Source organism: Microplitis demolitor, chromosome 2, assembly GCF_026212275.2.
Source record: "Microplitis demolitor isolate Queensland-Clemson2020A chromosome 2, iyMicDemo2.1a, whole genome shotgun sequence".
In the NCBI taxonomy this organism is placed as follows: Eukaryota; Metazoa; Arthropoda; class Insecta; order Hymenoptera; family Braconidae; genus Microplitis; species Microplitis demolitor.
This window is the reverse complement of record NC_068546.1, coordinates 6,807,367-6,817,969: the sequence shown is the minus strand read 5'-3', so window position 1 is coordinate 6,817,969 and position 10,603 is coordinate 6,807,367.

Here is a 10,603-nt window from a genome sequence, read left to right as displayed (position 1 = left end):
ATATTGGTAGCGACAGAAATTGAATTAAGCACTTGCCAACTTTACTATGGCCATAGTAAAATTGACAACAATTATATCAAAAATTACTGTAACCATTGTAAATTTTACTATGGTTATGGTAATTTATGCATTTGTTCCATTCAATGTCCGTCAAGTGACCAGCATGGTCCGGCTTTACTATGACACTATAGCATTTTAAACAAAAATAATTTCTCCGTGTATATAATGTTATATATAATGTGTTTATAAAAATGTAGGCATAAATCATGGATAAAGTATTTTCGTTATTTCCTAAAGTTTTCTGAGAATCATCTAACTCTAATATGGTTTATTATATGTGAACTGTTTGAAAACGTAGACCTACAAAAATTTAAATATAGCAGTAGTAGATTCAGTAAGCTTCTAATTTTCTTAGTATTAGATCAATATAGAAATTTATAGTGATTTTTTTAGACTGACATGAATAATTTAAAATTTCGGAAGGTCTAATTACCCGATCACGTAAATTATATATTTTATCTTAGCTGAGATGTTCTTAAAGGCATATACACGCAGAACATTTTTTTTAGCAAAAATTACCCAATAAGTTTGATATTGAGAGAACATGTAGTAAATACCTAAATTTTTCTTATACACATTGAAAAATATAATGCTCGATAGCATGTAAACGAAGTTCAATTTCTGCTAACAACATATTAAAAATTTAAGTACTGGCTAGATGGCCTGACAATACCAAACTTTATGGGTAATTTTTATTAGAAAATTTTCTGCGTGTACTGTAGTATATTTTATAAATAAAAAATTTCTATACTTAAGATCTCGTTAGAGATTCTTAGATCTGATTTATTTTTTTTCAGCTGTATATTATTGTGTAAAATTTTTCGACAAAAGTATTTTTTTGAAGTATGTACATGAAAAACAACACAAAATTATACCATTCGCAATCTCTAATTTGATTTCAATCAGGCACATTTTTTTCTCAAAAAATCCAACTGAATTGTAGAGATTTTGTATGTGTGTAAAATTTAATTTAAATATATATACAAGAATTTGCATAATTTAGATTGATAAAAATAAAATCAATTAACAGAAGATTATACTCCCAAAATACATTGTTGAGAATATTTTCTAACAAGGACAATAAATGAGGAAATAAACTATAGCTTATCAAGAAAGTAATTCATAATATAGACATGATATGTTTTCTTATTAATTTGCTTCGCTTTTTAGTTATGTAATCCCTTATTACATAATTATTACTCCAACATGTATGCAATTATGAATTTTCAAAATTGGTGTATATTCATTGAATTTTAATTTTTCTATTTCAACAATATCAACAATAAACTCTGGGCGTCACAATTTTATCATAGGAACACGCAGGCGCGGTGTGTGGTTAACGATTCGCTATACTATGAATTGGTTTCCACCTTCTCTCCAATGTACTAAATAATTCTATGCTATCATAGACTCTTTAACTTTCATCACGGTGTTTTATGATCTCGAACGTATTCATTGCTCGAGTACTTATACAATGTTAGCTACCTTAGGAAGTATTCATCTTTTTCTTCTATTTATATTCTTTCTTCTGCTGTTTAGTTTGACCTTGAAATATTACCAATAGTAAAAAAGTCAAGAGTTGAAAGGTGCTCAAACGAATTGAGCATACTGACCGATATTATCGCAGCCAGCGAAATCGGGACGCAAAGTACTCCAAACAACTTGTATATTTTATGCCTTCAATAAAGTTTCTGCGATTTTATCTTGCACAAAAGGTTGATTAGTAATTCAATAGACATAAGATAAAAATAACGATGTCTCAAGATTAATGGCATGTATTTAAATTGATCGAAATTAAATTTTATTGTTTTCAGTAAGAACTCAATATTAACTAAACAATGTAATAAATAATTTGTCACTTATGCAGCAAAAATAGAGAAAGAGACTGTTTCATCACTCCTGCGTTAAAAGTTCGATCTAGCTCGCTTTGCTCGTGCGAGAAAGATGTCTGTTCTCTCGTTTAGAATGCGTCATAATCCAAAATTTGTATCGCCAATACAAGCATACTGAAAACCCTCGTTTCAATCATATGTACAGAAAATAGCTAGATTAAAATGATGTTGAGAATACCCTCATCAAAAAATGGTACATTTCATTTATAATCAACTTTCTTTCCAGTATTACTAAAATATCCTTGCAGGAAAAAAATAATTTACAATACCTATCTACCAAGTCTTAGGTTATTATATTAGACCTGAGATTTTTCCAATATTCAACTACCAAGTCTTGGTTCTTCAATTTCGTACATCAAGCAGAAAATTTAGTGGTCCACACAACTCCTGCACCGCTGCCATAACAGATATGAAAAAGAAAAAATTTAATACTGCCTTGGAGACAGTATTGTAAATAAATTTTTGAGCTCTAGGAGCTCAAAACGTCCACTTCTAGGCAATGGTTTTTTCAAGCTCAAAGAGTTTTGACATAATTTTATTGATAATTCTATAGAAATTTTCGTTTATAAAATTTTATTTACGTTGTAATTGAGTACTATGGTATTAAACAATGATTTTTAGGTAGGAATCCTCCACTTTTCAGTAAAGATATTAACAATCTTCATCCATAAAGATCATTTTTTTTTCTATTATTTGTTTAAGCTGTTAAAAATTTGAAATAATCAAGTGTAATTAAACAAATAAATTTTTTCACTTACACTCGATTCATCTCTGATTAGAAATACGAATACGATTTCTGATGATTGAATACGATTAAAAATTTAATCATCATTATTCGTCTTCAATACTCATAATCGTCATGGTTTTTCACATTTGATCGTCCTCTAATCATCAAAAGACTATTTCTTATTTCACAATTAAAAACAATTAACGACTATTAAAATTTCAAATCGTCATGAATCGTTTTTAATCTTCATACGGGACCAGAAGTTGTAATATTATTTTACGATTAAAGACGATTCATGACGATTAGAAATTTTTACTCGTCGCATGAATCATCTTTAATCGTAAAATGATATTACAATTTCTGGTCTCACATAAAAGTAAAAACGATTCATGATAATTTAAAACAATTAAAAATTTAATCATTTTTAATACTCTTTAATGATCCATCGACGATTTAAAACGATTAAAATATTTTTAATCGTCATTAATGGTATTTTCTAATCAGGGATGTTCCTAAAGTAAGAAGACAATTAACAATTTTCGGATTTTTTTTAAACAAATCAATTACAAAAAAAAAAAAAAAAAAAAAAAAATATATATGTGTAGAAAATTAAAAAACCTATAGGTGCAATTTTTTGAAATTTTTTTTTATGTTTCCAAAAACATCCAAAAATTATTGGACGTCAGCTAACTTGAGTATCATTATTAATCATGTATACACCTGTAGCAAAATTATTCGTAATAAATGAAAAAAAATAATATTTTTAGCGGTTACGTTCGATATAAGTCTAAAATTTATTAAATTTGTTAAGAATTGAAAGAAACGAGACCTAAAAATAATTTTCGTTTGGCAAATCGGTCTCTCAAAATATAAATATATGTAGGTCACAAAGGTAGCTTACAAGCATTTCTCTTTATTCTACGCTTATTGATATGTAGATAAGAACCTAGACAATAGTAGTAAACAATTGTGACCACAATTAACATAGCAATAACGAATGAGCCTCGTCGTTAAACTAATTTACAGCTGCGAGAATAATGTCATTGTGATATTCTTATCGTTTATTATCATAAGTGTATGTATATGTTTTCGCAAGTCCTAATTACGCATTCTCGTCAATATTTTATCATAAGGCGTTTGTATAAAATATATATGACTATTATTTTCTTTAGATATTTGAGCCAGATATGAGTTGAAATGATTAATATTACTCACCACCTGTCATCTATGATAATGATATTTGTTGCAGAATTTCTTGAAGAATTTCAACATCTATAGTAGGAATCTAAATTTCATAAAAAAAAAACTTCTAATTTTTATGCTGTAATTAAAGATAGATGCTATTTTGTAAGACGACTTGTTTTGAGAAATAAAGCTTTTCATTTCTCTTTTGATTACATGCAAAGGAACTACTTATATAACAATTTTATTAAAATCTTGTCCAAACTTGTCACCAATAATCTAGTTGTCTAATTCTTTATCAGACGATGAATCTTACTGCAGATAACGGTGAAATGTTTTACAGAATACGCTGAGAGAACAACTTATTTGAACCAAATATCATTTGTTTCATACAAACAAATCCCATATTTGAATGGATCCAATCAATATTCATTTGAGACAAAAAAATTACGTTGTTTCGTCAAGTCGTTCTAGAGATATCTGTGCCACATACCATTTTTGAACCAATGACTAACGAACGGTAACGATAAAATTTTTTTATTAGACTTTGTGTTAGGATAATACTTGTTGTTCAATTTTTAAAAGCAATAGACTTATAAATTAGTATTTCCTCTTAATATCATTGTGATTTTTATAACGTGTTTATGTGATATTAAAATATTGAACACGATTTAATGTGAGCGAGTCACGTTACCTTGACAGATCGTCAGTAAAGCCCAACTTTTCCATTTCGGCCCTTGTGGAAAAAACTATAATGAACACTATTGAAAATAATTAGTATTAAAGGGTGTTTTATTAGTGACCATTCGTAGTCCGATTAGTGAGTCTACAGCAATATGAAGTGATTAGTGTTTTTCACGGTTTCAATAATATTGACAAGTGCTTCGATTAATGAGCCTCCATCACTATTGGAAGTGATATCAATATTGATCATGTTTCGATAAGAGAAAATGTAATCTCAAAATTTTATATTTGATCTCTATATAAATACAGTACAAATGTTGATTTTTCAGTCATCCCAACTAATCATGTGAATTTTGCTGAGATTATTGAGACTTCTAGGATAAATATACAGTCCTTCAAACAATCCTATTGACTCCACGGTAGAGTGATATAAGTACGGGACTTTCTTCTGGCCACCGAGCTGTAAGCATCACAACGGAACCATGTGAAATTGAATAAGTTAATACACCGTAGCTATCAAAAGTAAAGTGGGGAAATAGTGTTTATTATAATTTTAGTAAGCAGTGTGTAATATTCCAAAACAATTTCGCAAATTAATCCAACAACCGGGGTTTCTCCTCCTACAAAAATAGGTGCAATGCCGTCAAATAACCTAAAATGGAACAAAACCCTGATAAGTAACACTACTAACGTGAACTTATTGAATTTTATCAAACACAAAAAAATTAAAAAATAACTTAACAAGTGCCGGTAATGAAGAAAAACTATTTAAAAATGAGATGGAAAATTTTAATCTAGTTAAAACGCAATTCCGAACTTAAAAAATGCAAGGAAAAAGATAATATCGGGCGTCAGCCCAAGTAGCTCAAAGTGAGTATTTCCAAAGAAAACGGCGATTCTGAAAATTACCGACAAAACCAAAGATGTTCCACTAAATAATGGCTTCTCGTCACTAGAGATCATAAACAATTCAGTAATGGAAACCAATGCTGCCTTGGCGCAATCAACAGACAACACCGACCAATCCAGTGACGCAAGTACCGAGAGCAAGCCCCAACCAATCTCTATTTACAACACTGATATCCACAACATTATCAAAATACTGACTAGCAACCAAATAGTAAAATAAAGACCATTCGGCAGCCGAAATGGAAGGTAGATTTCTTACTTAATCGATCGAATAAGTTAATTTCGTACATGAATATCTTGTGATACATGTTAGTGTGTAGTCATGGTATGGAATTTCTTGGCAAACTTCAGATAACTAATTTGACAGAACATTGTATAGATAAGATACCAATATAAACTTTTCGCAAATAAAGTATTGCTATATTCATAGTTTACAATGTTTATTTAATTTTTGGATGGTTCCTATCACCTAAAGTTATTACTATTAACAAAATATTATCTTCCAGTGCAAAGAAATCAAAAGATTATATTATTAGCGACAAGAAAAATTTTATGGAAAAAGATTTTAATGTGTAATGCATAAGTTATTAAGACTTAAAACCATAAAAGATGCACGTTTATATAATAAAAAAAATTTTCAATGCTTTGATTGATGATTTATCATAAAACAGTAAAAATGTCAATCATAGAGCGTACAGGTACGATTAAAACATCATTAGTGATAAGAGAGATACTTTTAAAATATAAAATAGCTTTGAAATTTAAAGGTTATTTTCTTCACAACAAAATACAACTGACGAAATTGGATAATAATGGGAAATGCTTATGGTTATGTGGAATGAAAACCATATTTTTAGCATTTTTTGATTTATTTAACAATTTCATGGTTATCAAATTATTGGAAGAAATGAGCAAAACATGGACCTTAAGGTCATAAATTAAAAATTATTAGACAAACTTTCAGATACTCTTTACGGAAATTGTCTATGGATATTAGTTTTAAAGTTATATGAGCTTTAACAGTAATTAAAAACTGATTTTTATCTAAAATCATGAATATTTTAAACAGCCATAATTTCAAAACTATTCATACGATTCAGATCATTTTCGAACTTGATTAAGGTAATCGCCTAAAGAATAAGTGTGAAAAAATTTCATTAAGATCCGATAAGAACTATGAGTGCTATCGTAATGACAAGACCAGTGATAATGATAGGGGGTAAAGGTACATTTGATATATCATAAGTAATAAAAGAAATACGTTTAAAATATAAAATAGCCGCAAAATTTACAGGTTATTTTGTGCACAATAAAATACAACTGACGGAACTCGATTATAATGGGGCATGCAAAAGTTATGTGGAAAGAAAACCATATTTTCATCATTTTTTGATTCCATTAAAATTTTCAAGGCTATCAAATTATTGGAAGAAATGGTCAAAACATAAAGTTTCAGGTCATAAATTAAAGCTTATTAGACAATCTTTCAGATACTTTTTACAGAAATTGTCTATGAGTATTGGTTTTAAAATTATATGAACATGAAAGTGGATAAAAACTAATTTTTTCGAAAAATCGTGGAAATTTCAAACAGCCATAACTTCTAAATTAATTGAACGATTTAGCCCATTTTCGAAGTTAACCGTAATAATCGCCCATAAAATAAATGTGAGAAATTTCATAAAGATCTAATAAGAACTGTAGCCGCAATCGCGTCCTCAAAACTTGGTTTTATTATATATATATATATATATATATATTGTAACATGATGAAAAATTCGACATCGACTCGTGATTTTAAATTATTTGAATATAATAAATAATTACCCGGGGAGCGAATTCTAGTGACATCTAGAATCAACAATTTCGACTTCGATCGAGCTATAGATCGACCGCATGGATGGTGACGAGAGATCTGGGATAGACGCTGTACTGAACGGCCACGTTTTTTTATTTGAACAATCCGACTCGACTGAACGAACAATTTTCGATTCCGAGTTTTGACTAACCCATATACGCCGTCACGAAAAATCCGAGTCGAACAACGACTAATTATTGCGTGAAGAAGAATCCGATTATTTCTGTGACCAAGTGAACAAGGAGAAGCCTCGGCACGAGAACTGAGCAAGTGTACGACCGATTGATTTTGTTAATGAACAAGTGAAACGCGATTGGTGTAAATAATAATTGATTTACTAATTAATTACGGGCACTAATTAGATGACAGTGCAATTTGAACGCGTTACCGAAATAGAATATTATTTTATATTATATTTTATTTTATCGAGCAATTCTGAGAATTACGGATTATCTCTTTCTCATTCGTTGTGGCAGCCGAGTCGTGCCATGTAAAATACTCTGACGTCACCGGTCGAGTATTTTCGTTCAGAACTACGTCGTGTGTGCTTGTGAATTAAACTAAGTGTATTTTCTTTTCGTCAACGACTATTATTATTTTTTTTTTTTTAAGTATGTACGGACTGTGTTTTAAACAAGTACGATTTCTACGAGCAATTTATTCAGTTTTTTTATATCGAGCCACGCCGATCACGGCAAATTGAATTTATATTTTGTAACCAACTATATGTGTGAACCGATCAATTATTTTGTTTATTTAATATACGACTAATTCGTTTAATTCTGATCAATCATTTATCGTAATCTTAAGTGCCTGACCTTTCCCCGATCTAGCACCCTGAGCCGACATTTTTGATAATTGTTTATTGGTGGGTATAAACTCACCTGGCGCCGAACATTTAAATCTTTGAACAAGGTTGCCACATAGTAAATGTACTCGGACTTCACTGCGGTAGATCCCCGGTGGTGAAAAACCCGTTACAATATATATATATATATATATATATATATATATATATATATATATATATATATATATATATATATATATATATAAATCCCCTGCAATGAGCAATGTCGAAACTGCCAAAGACTAGATCACTCAAGCAACTGCAATCGCAAATTCAGATGTGTAAAGTACGGTGAAGCCCACGGCCCGACAATCGCAAAATAATCAACAAGAAATTCAAAGTAGTAGTAAAATGCGTAAATTGTGGAGATGTAGGCTACTTAGCCTCATATAAAGGGTATCTATTTATAAAATTTGTATTCAAGTGCGAAAAGAACCCAAAAATTATAGCCCACCCCTACAACATACATTACAGAGAAACCTTACACCAAGAGACGTAAACCCGTTAATCACGTACACCAACATAGCATCAACCAACTAAAACGTCATGTTAAACCCCAATCAGTATGCATAAAAAAAAAATATAGAGACACCATATTCCAACCTCAAAGAAATTCTGAGTAATTTCGAGAAGAAATCATATTCAACCTTGGGCAGCAACTCAGCTTGATTACCGAGCAAACACGCGAAAACTCGCGAAGAATTGACTTATTACAGACAATCTCAACTTAAACAATATTTACAATGGCTACTACTAAGCCCATCACAAACAACAGCTATCTAAAAATGGCAGCTTTAAATGTCAACTCGATCAAAACAAACAAAAGAATATGTAAACTAAAGACTTACTGAAACTAACAACCTGGACATAATATTGTTATCCGGAACTAAGTTAAACAATATAATCATAATATCTCATTCAAAAAATAAGACATTATCAGCACAGATAGACCGAATACAGTTAATGAAATGCAAAATGAACTCGAACGCAACAGAATGTACAATATAACCATAATAGTCTTCACCAATACCAATAAAGAGACAAACTCAATATTTGAAGAGCCTTGCAAACTGTTCAGTGATTTACCAACCCTATGGTCCATGATTCAGAAGCTCCTGAACTAATCATCAAGCAGCCTAGATAATATGTCCCCAATAGTCATCAAATACCTGCCATTTAAGACGATAAAAAATTACACAATTATTTTCAACAATGCCATAAACCACTGTTATTTCCCAGTCAACTGGAATTTGGAGAAAGCCTTCGATTTCGTATTAATCAACGAGCTCATATTTATTTTCATTAATGAAAAGTTCCCAAGATGGCTAATCCTAATACTGATATACATTTCTGTCATATTATGCATATTAACTGGTAAATCTTTCAAAGTATGGAAGGGCATGCTTCTCTCAAACATCATCTTTCTTATAACAGAAGGTTTTCAGTAAGGAGCAGTTCTCTCACCGAAGTTATTTAATAAATTCACACACACATAATAATTTATACCATCTCAACACCATTAACAACACATACTCAGCTGCGTTTACGCTCGACGTAAGAGTATACGTAGCGGGAAAATACCCAGGTGAAGTCCAAGCCTAACTAAACACTATAGTAAATTAAATTCATCATCGCTACACGATTTGAAACCTGTCAGTGAACCTTAGTAAATGTGAACCAATTTTATTCAGAAGACCACAAAAACATCTATCAAAACTACAAAAGAAAACCTTAAACAACTTCAAGATAACCACATTAACGCTAAGAACACAAAACACAGTAGACATCTGACACGCCAAATCCGTCAAATACCTTGGAATTCAACTGGGCTACCTCATGAGAGGAACTACTCGCTTCGACTTGCAATTCGGAAAAGCGAAGAAGGCGTTTGATGCTAATAAAAGTCTATTCTATGACAGATATCTATCAAGAAAAGAAGAAATAGTATGCTATCAGCTATCAATCCAGCCAATCCTATCCTAGGCAGCTCCAGTCATCTGGAACATGGAAGCAGCAGCAATGGAAGTATATAGAATTTTTGTAAGAAAATGTCTAAGGGCGTCGCTGGGTCTTACAGAAGCGCCCTCACTAACTACAAAAATTATATTAGCAACGAACTGCTATACCTCATAGCAGACATTCCTTGAATTGACTCCTTTGTAATAAACCTAACCAGAGACTATTTCATTAAATTGAAAAATATAAATAACGAGTTAATCAAAATTCTGGCAACATTTGAAGAAACAGCGTCCATTAAGCAACGTGAATCTGGGTGTCCTCCTACCTCAGGCTTTCCTTTACAAAGACCGGATAAACCTCATGCGATACAAAAACACTATACCGATATTATTCCACTGGAATCGCAATAAAGCAAACAAAAGAATGAAACAATAGTGTTACTCTTACAGAAAAAAACTAATTACTTAACTAATACGTTAGTA